The sequence below is a fragment of the Mobula birostris genome, chromosome 28 (assembly GCF_030028105.1).
Source record: "Mobula birostris isolate sMobBir1 chromosome 28, sMobBir1.hap1, whole genome shotgun sequence".
Classification (NCBI taxonomy): domain Eukaryota; kingdom Metazoa; phylum Chordata; class Chondrichthyes; order Myliobatiformes; family Myliobatidae; genus Mobula; species Mobula birostris.
Window position 1 is genome coordinate 4,346,685 of NC_092397.1, and position 13,628 is coordinate 4,360,312.

Genomic DNA, 13,628 nt, shown 5'->3' on the forward strand with positions numbered 1-13,628 from the left:
CATAAAGTTGTAAACTCAGTCAGCTCCATCACGGGCACGAGCCTCCCTAGTATGCAGGACATCTTCAAGGGGTGATGCCTCAAAAAAGTGAAGTCCATCATTAAGGACCCTCATCACCCAGGACATGCCCTCTTCTCATTGCTACCATACAGGAGCCTGAAGACACTCAGCGATTCAGGAACAGCTTCTTCCCCTCTGCCATCCGATTTCTGAATGGACACTGAACCCATGAACACCACCTCACTGCTTTCTTATTTCTATTTTTCTTTTTCAATATTTTTTATTAATTTCTACATAGAAGAATACCGAATAGAAGATATATATTATGTCAAAAAATATATAAATAATACCAACTGCATTAAATTCGAATCACTCTTGTGATCTCATTACCCAATATTCATGTAAATTAAATTAAACTGTAATATTGAAATATGATAATTTATTAGACTAAAATGAAGAACCTAAGCCTACCAAGATCGAAGCTGTTTGGTAGAGAAAGAAAAAGGAAAAAAAATTTCTATTTTTGCAGTACTTATTTAATTTAACTATTTAATATATACACTTACTGTAATTCACAGTTTTTTCTCTGTTTGTCATGTACTTAATTGTACGGCTGCCACTAAGTTAACAAATTTCACGACATATGCCGGTGATGTTAAACTTGATTCAGAATGTTGAAATGTCGTGTCTATCTGTTTTACTGTGTCTGCAATGCTGCTGCTAAGTAAGTTTTGCATTGCACCTGTGAACACGTGGACCTGCAGATGATAGTGCACTTGACCTTGACTTTAACCTCCCTCAGTTAGGTGAGGCCTAATTTGGAGTATTGTCGACTGAGCATTCTTGTTTGTTCAAGAAAGCTTTTGGCACATTGGCCTTTACAAATCAAAGTACTGAGTACAGGAGGTGTGAAGTTATGTTCAAGTTGTATAAGGCATTGGTGAGGTCTAATTTGGAGGGTTGTGCGCAGTTTTGGTCACCAAACTACGGGAAAGATGTTAACAAGGTTGGAAGAGTGCAGAGAAAATTTACAAGGATGTTGCCGGGTCTGGAGGACCTAAGTTATAAGGAAAGATTGAATAGGGCAAGACTTACTGCTTAGAACGTAGAAGATTAAGGGCAGATTTGATAGACATATACAAAATGATGAGGGGTAGAGATAGGGTAAATGCAAGCAGGCTTTTTCAGGAAAACAGATTATTATCTGAATGGTGGCCCATTAGGAAAAGGGGAGGTGCAACAAGACCTGGGTGTCATTATACACCAGTCATTGAAAGTGGGCATGCAGGTACAGCAGGCGGTGAAAAAGGCGAATGGTATGCTGGCATTTATAGCAAGAGGATTCGAGTACAGGAGCAGGGAGGTACTACTGCAATTGTACAAGGCCTTGGTGAGACCACACCTGGAGTATTGTGTGCAGTTTTGGTCCCTAATCTGAGGAAAAACTTCCCTGCCATAGAGGGAGTACAAAGAAGGTTCACCAGATTGATTCCTGGGATGGCAGGACTTTCATATGAAGAAAGACTGGATCAACTAGGCTTATACTCGTTGGAATTTAGAAGATTGGGGGGGGGATCCGATTGAAACGTATAAAATCCTAAAGGGATTAGACAGGCTAGATGCAGGAAGATTGTTCCCGATGTTGGGGAAGTCCAGAACGAGGGGTCACAGTTTGAGGATAAAGGGGAAGCCTTTAAGGACTGAGATTAGGAAAAACTTCTTCACACAGAGAGTGGTGAATCTGTGGAATTCTCTGCCACAGGAAACAGTTGAGGCCAGTTCATATAGGAGGGAGTTAGATATGGCCCTTGTGGCTAAAGGGATCAGGGTGTATGGAGGGAAGGCAGGTACAGGGTTCTGAGTTGGATGATCAGCCATGATCATACTGAATGGCGGTGCAGGCTCGAAGGGCCGAATGGCCTACTCCTGCACCTATCTTCTATGTTTCTGTGTTTTTCCACTGAGGTTGGGTGGGACAACAACTAGAGGTCATGGGTTAAGGGTGAAAAATGAGCAGTTTAAGGGGAACATGAGGGGAACTTCTTCACTCAGACGGTGGTGAGAGTGTGGAACGAGCTGAACTGATCCCACAACCCACAGGCTCACTTTCAAGGACGGGACAACTCGAATTCTCATTACTTATTTATTTATTTGCTTGGGGGTTTTTTTTCACACGTTGGCTATTTGTCAACCTTCGCGTGTAGATTTTCACTGACTTCATTGTGTTTCTTCTTTTCCCTGTGAATCCCCACAAGAAAGTGCATCTCAAGGTGCTGTGCGGTGACGTGCCCCGTGCAGGTTTTCCAACAGGAGAATTACTTCGCAGCAACACACACGCAGGAAACACTGGAGGAGCTCAGCAGGCCGGGCAGCATCGGCTGAAATGAATAACCAGTCGACGTTTCGGGCCCTTCTTCAGGACTGGAAAGGAAGGGGGGAAGAGGCCAGAATAAAAAAAAAAGGTGGGGGGAAGGGGAAGGAGGATAGCTGGAAGGTGAAAGGTGAAGCCAGGTGGGTAAAGGGCTGGAGAAGAAGGAATCTGATCGGAGAGGAGAGTGAACCACAGGAGAACGGGAAGGAGGAGGGGACCCAGGGGGGAGGTGAGAAGAGGTAAGAGGCCGGATTGGGGAATAAATGAATAGGGGAGAGGGGAGGGAAAACATTACTTTGAACTTTGAAAGCTCTGACCAACTTCTATAGATGTACGGTGGAAGCTATTCTACCTCGTTCCATCACGGGCTGGTGTGGGGCCTCCAAAGCACGGGGAACTTTCGGTGCTACAGAGAGCGGCGGGACAGCCAGTTCTGTCCCGCGTACGGCTCTCCCCGCCGTCGAGGACCGTCCACGAGGGGCGATGTGTCAGGAAGGTGACGTCCACCCTCAGGGACCCCCACCCCGGCCTTCCCCTCTTCTCAGGCAGGAGGAACTGGAGCCTGAAGACCTTCACACCTCGAGGTTCCCGGACAGCCTCTTTCCCCGCCGCCATCAGGTTCTGAAACCCGGCTGAAAAGGGCTTTCGTCTCTCTCTACCTTCTGATGTTTATCTCAGTATTTATCCCTGCGCTTTGGAGAGGCCCGCCAGGATGCTGCCTGGGTTAGAAAGCTTGAGGTGTAAGGAACTGAACTGAATTGACTTTATTTCTTACATCCTTCACGTACGCGAGGAGTAAAAATCTTTACGCTACGGCTCAGTTGGAATGTGCAATTTATAGTAATCTGTGATAAATATTACGTTCAACAGGACAATCAATATAGCACAGAAATACAGTTGCATCAGCGTGAGTTAATCAGTCTGATGGCCTGGTGGAAGAAGCTGTCCCGGAGCCTGTTGGTCCTGGCTTTTATGCTGCGGTACCGTTTCCCGGATGGTAGCAGCTGGAACAGTTTATGATTAGGGTGACTCGGGTCCCCAATGATCCTTCGGGCCCTTTTTACACGCCTGTCTTTGTAAATGTCCTGAATAGTGGGAAGTTCACATCTACAGATGCGCTGGGCTGTCCGCACCACTCTCTGCAGAGTCCTGCGATTGAGGGAAGTACAGTTCCCATTCCAGGCAATGATGCAGCCCGTCAGAGGCTGAGTGGGGACCTGAGAGAGGTTGAGAAGCTTAGCAGGGGGAAATATAGAGTAGACGGCAAGTATCTTTTCAAAGATTCAAATACAGTTATTATGGGAGTGTCTACCCTGAGCTCCTTCCTCCTGCAGCCGGCCATGAGGCAAAGAAACACCGTGGAACCTCAAAAGTCCCTTTTTCCCCAGGGCTGAATTTTGCTTTTTATGTATTTACAGATACAACATAATTACACCAAAATATCAAACACCGGGTGGGGTGGGGGCAATCAATAAAGTGAGGGGGTGGGGATGTGAAGGGTAAGATTTGACACACTGGGAGTGGTGGGTGTGTGGAATGAGCTGCCTGGGGTGGGGGTGGAGGCGGATAGGATATAGGTGTTGAAGAGACTTTCTTTCTGTCTCTGTCTATCTCTCTCTCACACTCTGTCTCTCTCCCCTCTTTCTCTCTCTGACTCTCTTACTGCTCTCTATCTCTGATTCTCACCCCCTCACTCACTCCCGCTCTCTCACCCTCTCTCAACCTGTCTCTCTCCCACTCTCCCTCACCCTCTGTCTCTCTCCCCCTCTGTCCCTTCCACTCCCCCTCTCTCGTACACACACTTCCTCTCTCACTCGCTCTCTCTCTCCCTCCCACTCTCTGTTTCTCTCTCCCCCCTCTCTCCCATTCCCTCACTCCCTCTCTCAACCTGTCTCTCTCCCTCCCACTCTCTCTCTCTCTTTCCACCACTCTGTTCCTCTCTGTCTCCCACTCTCTCACTCCCTCTCAATCTGTTTCTATCCCCCCTCTCTGTCTTTCTCCCTTTCTCTCTCTGTCTAGCCTCTCTTCCTCCCTCTCTCTCTCCCTCCATCACTCCCCCCTTGTCTCTCTCTCTTTCTCTCTCTCTCTCTCTCTCTCTCTCTCTCTTTCGGTGCTGAGTAAGTTCAGGAGCTGAGAGCGTTGGTGTGAAGCCACAGGCGAAAGCAGTGCCGGCGGGACAGAGATGAGTGCGTTCGCCTCCTCGCCCATCCCGGCAAAGCGAGGAGGTGCTGCTGGTATCGGCTGTGGTGATCAGCTTCATCGGGCCTCGGGCACAACGACGAGGTCCACGCTCCAGGGGCTGTCCTTCGGGTTCAGGGGAACGCGGCGGGGAGAGCTCAGATATCCGGACAACAAGATCGTGTCGCAATCGATGGGTTTTATCACGTCGGTCAGTGGGAGGGTCTCAAATGAAGAGACACTGTTAGACCAGGAGGTGGTGTACGGACATGACAGATGCAAGACAACTCATAAAGGAGCGGGGGCGTGAATTGCTGTCACCAACGACCACCACCCTAGGGTGATGGAGACCCAATCACTGGGTGCAGTTAGAAAGGAGAGAACGCACTGGGTGGGGGGGGGGAGGGGGATGCGCGAATGGGGACTGACCGATGAACGAATTGGGGAAATTGAGATTAGAGAGAACTATCACACTGTCTATGAGACCATAAACCAATCACAATGTCAGTGAGACAATGAATCAATCACTGTGTCCATGAGACAATGAACCAATCACAGTGTCAGTGAGACAATAAACCAATCACAGTGTCTGTGAGACAATGAAAGAATCACAATGTCAGTGAGACAATAAACCAATCACAGTCAGTGAAACAATAAACCAATCAGAGTGCCTGTGACATTAAAGCCGTGTCCATGAGACAATAAATCAATCACATTGTCTGTGAGAAAATAAACCAATCACAATGTCAGTGACACAAAACACCAATCACAGTGAACATGCGAAAATAACCAATCAAAGTCCGTGAAACAAGAAATCACAGTGCCATTGAGACAATAAGCCAATCACAGCGTCTGTGGGAAATTAAATCCAATCACAGTGCCATTGAGACAATAAACCAATCATAGGGTCAGTGAGATAATAAACCAATGACGGTGTCTGTAAGACAATGAACCAACCACAGCGTCACTACAACAATAAACCAATCACAGTATCTGCGAGACAATAAACCAATCACAGTGTCACTGAGATATTAACCAATGAGCGTGTCACTGAGACAATAAACCAATCACAGCGTCTGTGAGAAAATAAGACAATCACAGCGTCTGTGAGAAATTAAATCCAATCACAGTGTCAGTGAGACAATAAACCAATCATAATGTCTGTGAGACAATAAAACAATCTCACTGTCCATGAGACAATCATCCAGTCTGAGTGTCAATGAGGCAATGAACCAATCACAATCTCTGTGTGAAAATAAATCAATTACAGTCTCCAGGAGACATTAAACTAACCAGGGTGTCCATGAGATAATGAACCAATCACAGCGTCTGTGAGACAATTAACCAATCACAGGGTCAGTGTGACATTAAACCAATCTCAGTTACAGGCAGACAACAAACCAGAGCGTAGGTGGGATATTAAACCAATCAGAATATCCATAAGAAATTAAACCACAGTGTCACTGAGACAATAAACCAATCACAGTTACAGTCAGACATTAAACCAATCACAGTGTCTGTGAGCTATTAAACCAGACTGTCAGTGAGACAATGAACCCATCACAGTGTCCGTGAGACAATGAACCAATCACAGTGTCTGTCTGACAATGAACCAATCACAGTGCCTGTGAGACAATGAACTCATCACAGCGTCTGTGAGACAATAAACCAATCACAGCGTCTGTGAGACAATAAACCAATCACAGTGTCTGTGACCCAATAAACCAATCAATGTGACAGTGAGATGATAAGCCACTGTGTCTGTCTGACAGTAAACCGATCACAGTGTCTGTGACACAATGAACTCATCACAGCGTCTGTGCGACAATAAACCAATCACAGCGTCTGTGAGACAATAAACCAATCACAGTGTCTGTGACCCAATAAACCAATCAATGTGACAGTGAGATGATAAACCACTGTGTCTGTGAGATAATAAACCAATCACAGTATCTGTCTGACAGTAAACCAATCATAGTGACAGTGAGACAATAAACCAGAGGGTCAGTGAGACTATAAACCAATCACGTTGACAGTGAGACAATAAACCAATCACAGAGTCCGTGAGACAATAAACCAATCACAGTTTCCGTGAGACAATAAACCAATCACAGAGTGCGTGAGACAATATACGAATCACAGCGTCTGTGAGACAATGAACCAATCAGTGTCTGAGAGACAATGAACCAATCACAGTGTCTGTGAGACAGTAAACCAATCAGAGTAACAGTGAGACAATAAACCAGAGGGTCAGTGAGACTATAAACCACACAAATTCACACGAATGTAGATGTGATGAACGGAAGTTTGAATGTGGGAGATTCTAATTATAATCCAGAACGAAAAGAGAAGTTTTAAGACTCGATTAAAAAAAAAGCTTCTGTTGGGCCAACTTGAGATCTCTCTGTGAGGTTTCACCAGAGATGTGAAGAATAGTTAGTAAAAGCTGCTTTACAGTGTTAGTTGGGAATGGTGAGCAGACCCGCCCCAGACACCCGCAGAGCTGGGCAAGGTTCATTAGACAGCCGGGGATCGGAGATATATTTGGCCTGAGACCATTCAGTGCGTTATAAACCGTTAGTAACATGTTAAAGCCAGTCCTCAGATGGACGAGAAGGCCGAGTAGCGATCTGACAAGTGGACCGATCTGTTCAGCTTCCGTGGTCTCAGTGAGGGCTCCAGCAGAGCGCTCTGAAACAGCAGCAGCTCCCTGGGGGAGTTTCACAGGGACCTGGGGAAACGCCATGATGACAACGACCCAATCACATCTGTGAGACAATGAACCAACCAGCGTCTCTGAGACAATGAACCAATCGCAATGCCTGTCTGACAATGAGCCAATCACAGTGTCTCTGAGACAATGAACCCATCGCAGTCTCTGAGACAATGAACCAATCACAGTGTCTGTGAGACAATGAACCAACCACAGTGTCTCTAAGACAATAAACCAATCACAGTGTCTCTGAGACAATGACCCAACCACATCTGTGAGCCAATGAACCAATCACAGTGTCTCTGAGACAATGAACCAATCACATCTGTGAGACAATGAACCAATCACAGTGTCTCTGAGACAATGAACCAATCACAGTGCCTCTGAGACAATAAACCAATCACAGTGTCTCTGAGACAATGAACCAACCACAGTGTCTCTGAGACAATAAACCAATCACATCTGTGAGACAATGAACCAACCAGTGTCTCTGAGACAATGAACCAATCACAGTGTCTCTGAGACAATAAACCAATCACAGTGTCCAAGAGACAGCAAACCAATCACAATGCCCATCTGACAATGAACCAATCACAGTGTCCGTGAGACAATAAACCAATCACAGTTTCAGTGAGACAATCGACCAATCGGAGTGTTTATGAGGCAATAAACCAATCAAAGTGTCTCTGAGACATTAAGACCATAAGATATAGGAGCAGGATTAGGCCATTTGGCCCATCGATTCTGCCGTCATTCAATCATGGCTGATCCTTTTTTTCCTATCTCTCCCTCAACCCCAGTTCCTGGCCTTCTCCCCGTAACCTTTGATGCCGTGTCCAATCAAGAATGTATCAATCTCTGCCTTAACTATACCCAACGACCTGGCCTCCACAGCTGCACATGGCAACAAATTCCACAAGTTCACTACCCTCTGGCTAAAGAAATTTCTCTGCATCTCTGCCTTAAATTGTCGCCCCTTTATCCTGAGGCTGTGCCCTCTCGTCCTAGACTCCCCCACCACGGGAAACATCCTTTCCATATTTATTCTGTCCAGGCCTTTCAACATTCAAAATTTTTCACTGAGATCCCTCCTCATCCTTCTGAATTCCAGTGAGTACAGACCCAGAGCCATCAAACGTTCCTTGTATGATAACCCTTTCATTCCTGGAATCACCCTTGTGAACTCTGGATCCCCTCCAATGCCAACACATCTTTTCTAAGATGAGAAGCTGAAAACTGTTCACTATACTCAAGGTGAGGCCTCACCAGTGCCTTATAAAGCCTCAGCATCACATCCCTGCTCTTGTATTCTAGACCTCTTGAAATGAATGCCAACGTGGCATTTGCTCTCCTCACCACCGACTCAACCTGCAAATTAACCTTCAGGATGTTCTGCACAAGGACTCCCAAGTCCCTTTGCATCTCAGATTATTGGATTTTCTCCCCGTTCAGAAAATAGTCCACACATTTATTTCCAAAGTGCATGGCCATGCATTTTCTGACGTTGTATTTCATTTGCCACTTTCTTTCCCATTCTCCTAATCTGTCTAAGTCCTTCTGCATCGTACCTGTTTCCTCAACACTACCTGCCCCTCCACCAATCTTCATATCATCTGCAAACTTGGCAACAAAGTTGTCTATTCCATCATCTAAATCATTGATATACAGCATAAAAAGAAATGGTCCCAAAACTGACCCTGGGGAACATCACTGGCAGCCAACCAGACAAGGATCCTTTTATTCCCATTTGCTGCCTCCTACCAATCAGCCAATGATCTAACCATGTTAGTAACTTCCCTGTAATACCATGGGCTCTTAATTTGTTAAGCAGCCTCGTGTGGCACCTTGTCAAAGGCCTTCTGAAAGTCCAAATATACAACATCCACTGAACCCCCTTTATCTATCCTACTTGTAATCTCCTCAAAGAATTCCAACAGGTTCATCAGGCAGGATTTTCCCTGAAGGAAACCGTGCTGACTTTCTACTATCTTGTCCCGTGTCACCAAGTCCTTAACAAGTCCTATCTTGTCCTGTGTCACATTGTCCTTAACAATTGACTCCAACATCTTCCCAACTACAGAGGTCAGGTTAACTGGTCTATAATTCCCTTTCTGCTGCCTTCTTCCTTTCTTAAAGAGTGGAGTAACATTTGCAATTTTCCAGCACCATGCCAGAGTCCAATGATTTTTGAAAGATCATTTCTAGTGCCACAACAATCTCTGACGCTGCCTCTTTCAGAACCCTAGAGTGCAGTTCCTCTGGTCCGGGTGACTTATGTACTTTTAGGTCTTTCAGCTTTTTGAGCACCTTCTCTCTTGTAACAATAACTGCACCCACTTCTCTTCCTTCACACACTACAACACCAGGCACATTGCTAGTGTCTTCCACAGTGAAGACTGACGCAAAATACTCATTTAGTTCATCAGCCATCTCTTTGTCCCGTTATTATTTCTCCTGCCTCATTTTCAACTCTCATATTCACTCTCATTTCTCCTTGATGTTGAACATACAGTACTGGAAAAAACTTTTACTGTGTAAACCAATCACAGTGTCTGTGAGACAATGAACCAATCACAGTGTCTGTGAGACAATAAACCAATCACAGTGCCCATAAGACAATAAACCAATCACATTAGGAGTAAGAAAATGAACGAATCACAGTGCCCATAAGACAATAAACCAATCACAGTGCCCGTGAGACAATAAACCAATCACCAAGTCTGTGAGACAATAAACCAATCACAGTGCCCGTGAGACAATAAACCAATCACCAAGTCTGTGAGACAATAAACCAATCACAGTGCCCGTGAGACAATAAACCAATCACCGTCTGTGAGACAATAAACCAATCACAGTGCCCGTGAGACAATAAACCAATCACAGTGTCCATGAGACAATGAACCAATCACAGTGCCCGTGAGACAATAAACCAATCACATTCTCATTGAACCATTAAGTCGATCTCTGGTTTGTAACACGGTAGTCCAATCACAATGCCCAAAAAGCCATAATCCAATCACAGTGCTCTTGAGAAAATAACCCAGCCACAGAGCTCACCACACCATGACCCATTCACAGAGAGTATGAGACGATGACCCAGTCAGGAATTCCACTGGACAAAATGCCAATCGGATGGCTCCTGGGGCAGATGACTTGGGAGGAGGGTGAGGTACGTGGTTATCTAGACGGCAGCTCGGCCTCGGCTGGGGCAGCACCCATGGGTGTCCACTTACCCTCTTCCCGTTGGCATTCCTCTACCTCCTCCTGGGACAGTCTGACGCACTCCAATTCATCCCGTTCCGAATGCTCGCCTTGGGAGGATCCCTGGAACAGCATGCGGACACCTCAGAATCGAGAGTAAATGGGCTACAAACCTCAGTACGATTCCTACCACTGGGCCCTAACAGCCGTACAGTAGGACCTGGGATAGACCTGACATGATGGCATAAACATCGATTTCTCCAACTTCCAATAACTTTTCCCCCTCCTCCATCCCTTCTCTCATCTCCCCCTGGTGCCCCCTCCTCCCTTCCCTTCCTCCCACGTTCCACATCCTTCTCCTCTCAGAATCCTTCTTCTCCAGCCTTTTTTCCCTTTTCCCCTCACCTCCCGATCCCTGGCCCACCCTCCTGGCTTCACCTATCACCTTGTAGCCAGTCCGCCTTCCCATTCCCTTCCCTTCCAGTCCTGAGGGAGGGTCTCGGCCCGAAACCCCGACTGCGTATTCCTCTCCACAGCTGCTGCCAGACCTGCCGGGTTCCCCCAGCGTTCTGTGCGTCTTTCTCCAGACCTCTGGCCCCTGCAGAATCGTTCGTGTTTGGATCGTAAGACATAGGGGCGGAATTAGGCCATTTGGCTCGTCGAGTCTTTGATTGCCCTATGCGGCACCGTTCTCCGCCCCAAGACTTTGTCAGATTTCTGCAGGTTCACCGTGCACATTATCCCGACTGGCTGCGTTGTTGCTTGGCGTGGAGCCTCCGCTGCACAGGATCAGAAAAAGGCTGCAGAGGCTCCTAGGATCAGCCAGCACCACTGCGGGCTCAACCCTCCCCACCGCCGAGGACATTCTCGAGGAGCGATGCCTCAGAAAGGCAGCGTCCCTCATTACGGACCCCCATCACCCAGGACATGCCCTCTTCTCATTGCTACCATCAGGCAGGAGGTACAGGAGCCTGAAGACACACACTCAACGATTCAGGAACAGCTTCTTCCCCTCTGCCAACAGATTTCTGAATAGACATTGAACCCATGAACACCACCTCACTACTTTTTTTAATGTATATTTCTGGTTTTGCACTGCTTGTTTTAACTTAACTACTTTAACTTAACTATTCTTGAACCTGGTGGTGAAAGTCCTGGGGGTCTTGTACCTTCTGCCTGATGTCAGCAGTGAGAAGAGAGTATGATCTGGGTGGTGGGGATGGCTGATGATAGATGCTGCTTTCCTACGACAGAGTTTCATGTAGACATGCTCGAGGGTTTGGAGGGCTTCACCTGTGGTGGCCTGGGCCAAATCCACTACCTTTTGTCCGAAACGATCTAAATTCGACCTTATCTACAAACATCTTCTCCTCTGAACCATTTGTCTTCAAACCAGTCGATTTCTGCCTTGCATACAGCCATAATCCTCTTCATGCAACTACGGGGCACAGGTAGACAGGGTGAGGGAGATGGTTTTTGGCCACACAGGCATACATCAGCCAGGGCACTGAGAATAGGAGTTGGGGTGTTATGTCGATGAGGTAAACATCAATCTCTCTAACTTCTGGGAATTTCTCCTCCCACACTTTCCTCCTCTCGTTTTCCACTCCCCCATTCTGGTTCCCCTCTCACCCCTGCCCATCGCTTCCCTCTAGTTCCCCTCCTCCTTCCCTTTCTCCCATGGTCCACTCTCCTCTCCAATCAGATTCCTCCTTCTTCAGCCCTTCACCTCTTCCACCAATCACCACCCAGCTTCTTACTTCAACCGCCACCTTCCCCTCTCTCTCCTGGCTTCACCTGTCACCTGCCAGCCTGAACTCCTTCCCTCTCCTCCCAACTTTCCTAATCTGGCTTCTTCCACCTTCCTTTCCAGTCCCGGTGAAGGGTCTGGGCCCGAATCGACAACTCTTTATTCCCCTCTGTAGACACTGCCTGACATGCTCAGCTCCACCAGCATTTTCTCTGTGCGTGTTGCTCTGGGTTTCCAGCATCTAATCTCTCGCGTTTTTAAATTAAATAGGCTTGATTAGATAGGAAAACAGGAGGAAATCTGCAGGTGCTGGAATTTCAAGCAACACACATGAAAGTTGCTGGTGAACGCAGCAGGCCAGGCAGCATGAAGGGTCTCAGCCTGAAACGTCAACTGTACCTCTTCCTAGAGATGCTGCCTGGCCTGCTGCGTTCACCAGCAACTTTTAATTAGATAGGATCAATTTCCCTCTTCTTTAATTCCGCACTCTGGCCTCTTACTTGTTCTCCTCCCCCGTCGATCACCTCATCACTGGTGCCCCTCCTCCTTCCCTTTCTCCCATGGTCCACTCTCCTCTCCAGTCAGATTCCGTCCTCTCCAGCCCTTCACCTCTTCATCCATTCCCCATTCACTCCCCACCCACCCCACCTGGCTTCACCTTCTAGCTGGTCCTCCTTGCCCTCCGCCCAGCTCCTCATCTGGAACCCCCCTCTCCCGCCCCACCCCGCCAACCCTTCCTTGCCAGCCCTGGCGAAGGGCCTCGGGACGAAACGCCGACTGTTTGTTCCCCTCCATGGACGCTGCCTGACCTGCTGAGGTCCCCCAGCGCTTGGCGAGGGTTGCCGAACGTAGCGGGAGGACTCGTAAAGCCACTTGAGAGCCCTTAGGTAGATCATCAGAACGAAGACTGTCGTCCTCGACCTCGAGGGATAGCCATGACGACGGCGGTGGACCTGTTGTTGAGCTAGTGGGTCCCTGTCAAATACGTACCCTCCTACCCCCTCCTTCTCTCAGTTGATAACAGGTATGAGCTTCTAGTGTGACTCTGTACCAGGGGGGTGGGGGTGGGGCTCTACGCTGAGAATAATCTTCCGAAACAGGTGCAAGAGAGAGAGAGGGAGAGAACGAGCTCTTAATGCCTGAGCCACTGACACACTGTGGTCTCTGAGGTTTCAAAATGACGGCGCACCGCCCCCGTCTGCGGGCCCCGCAGCTGCACTTGGCGCCGAGGCGAGGTTTCGACACTAATTGTGAAACCCCGGGCAGCGAGGCTGACGGCGGAGCCTCCTTCCCCACCCACCCGGGCAGGGGCTGCTGGGGGTGGGACCCGTTCCGCCTGACCTTCTCCCTGTCTGTCCCTCCCCCCTCCTTGACCGCCAGAGAGAGACACACAGAGAGGGAGAAGCTTGCAAAAT

At 47.8% G+C, this 13,628-nt stretch overlaps 1 protein-coding gene across 2 annotated transcripts in view; it reads right to left on the reverse strand.

Annotated features, from left to right (window-relative positions):
* The window catches only part of LOC140188938 (transcriptional-regulating factor 1-like), a 170,410-nt gene that overhangs the window by 147,398 nt on the left and 9,384 nt on the right, over positions 1-13,628 (reverse strand). For both annotated transcript variants that reach the window (XM_072245591.1, XM_072245590.1), the window contains exon 2: positions 10,496-10,586. The gene's annotated coding sequence lies outside the window, so the exon portion shown is untranslated. The remainder of the gene's footprint in view (positions 1-10,495; positions 10,587-13,628) is intronic.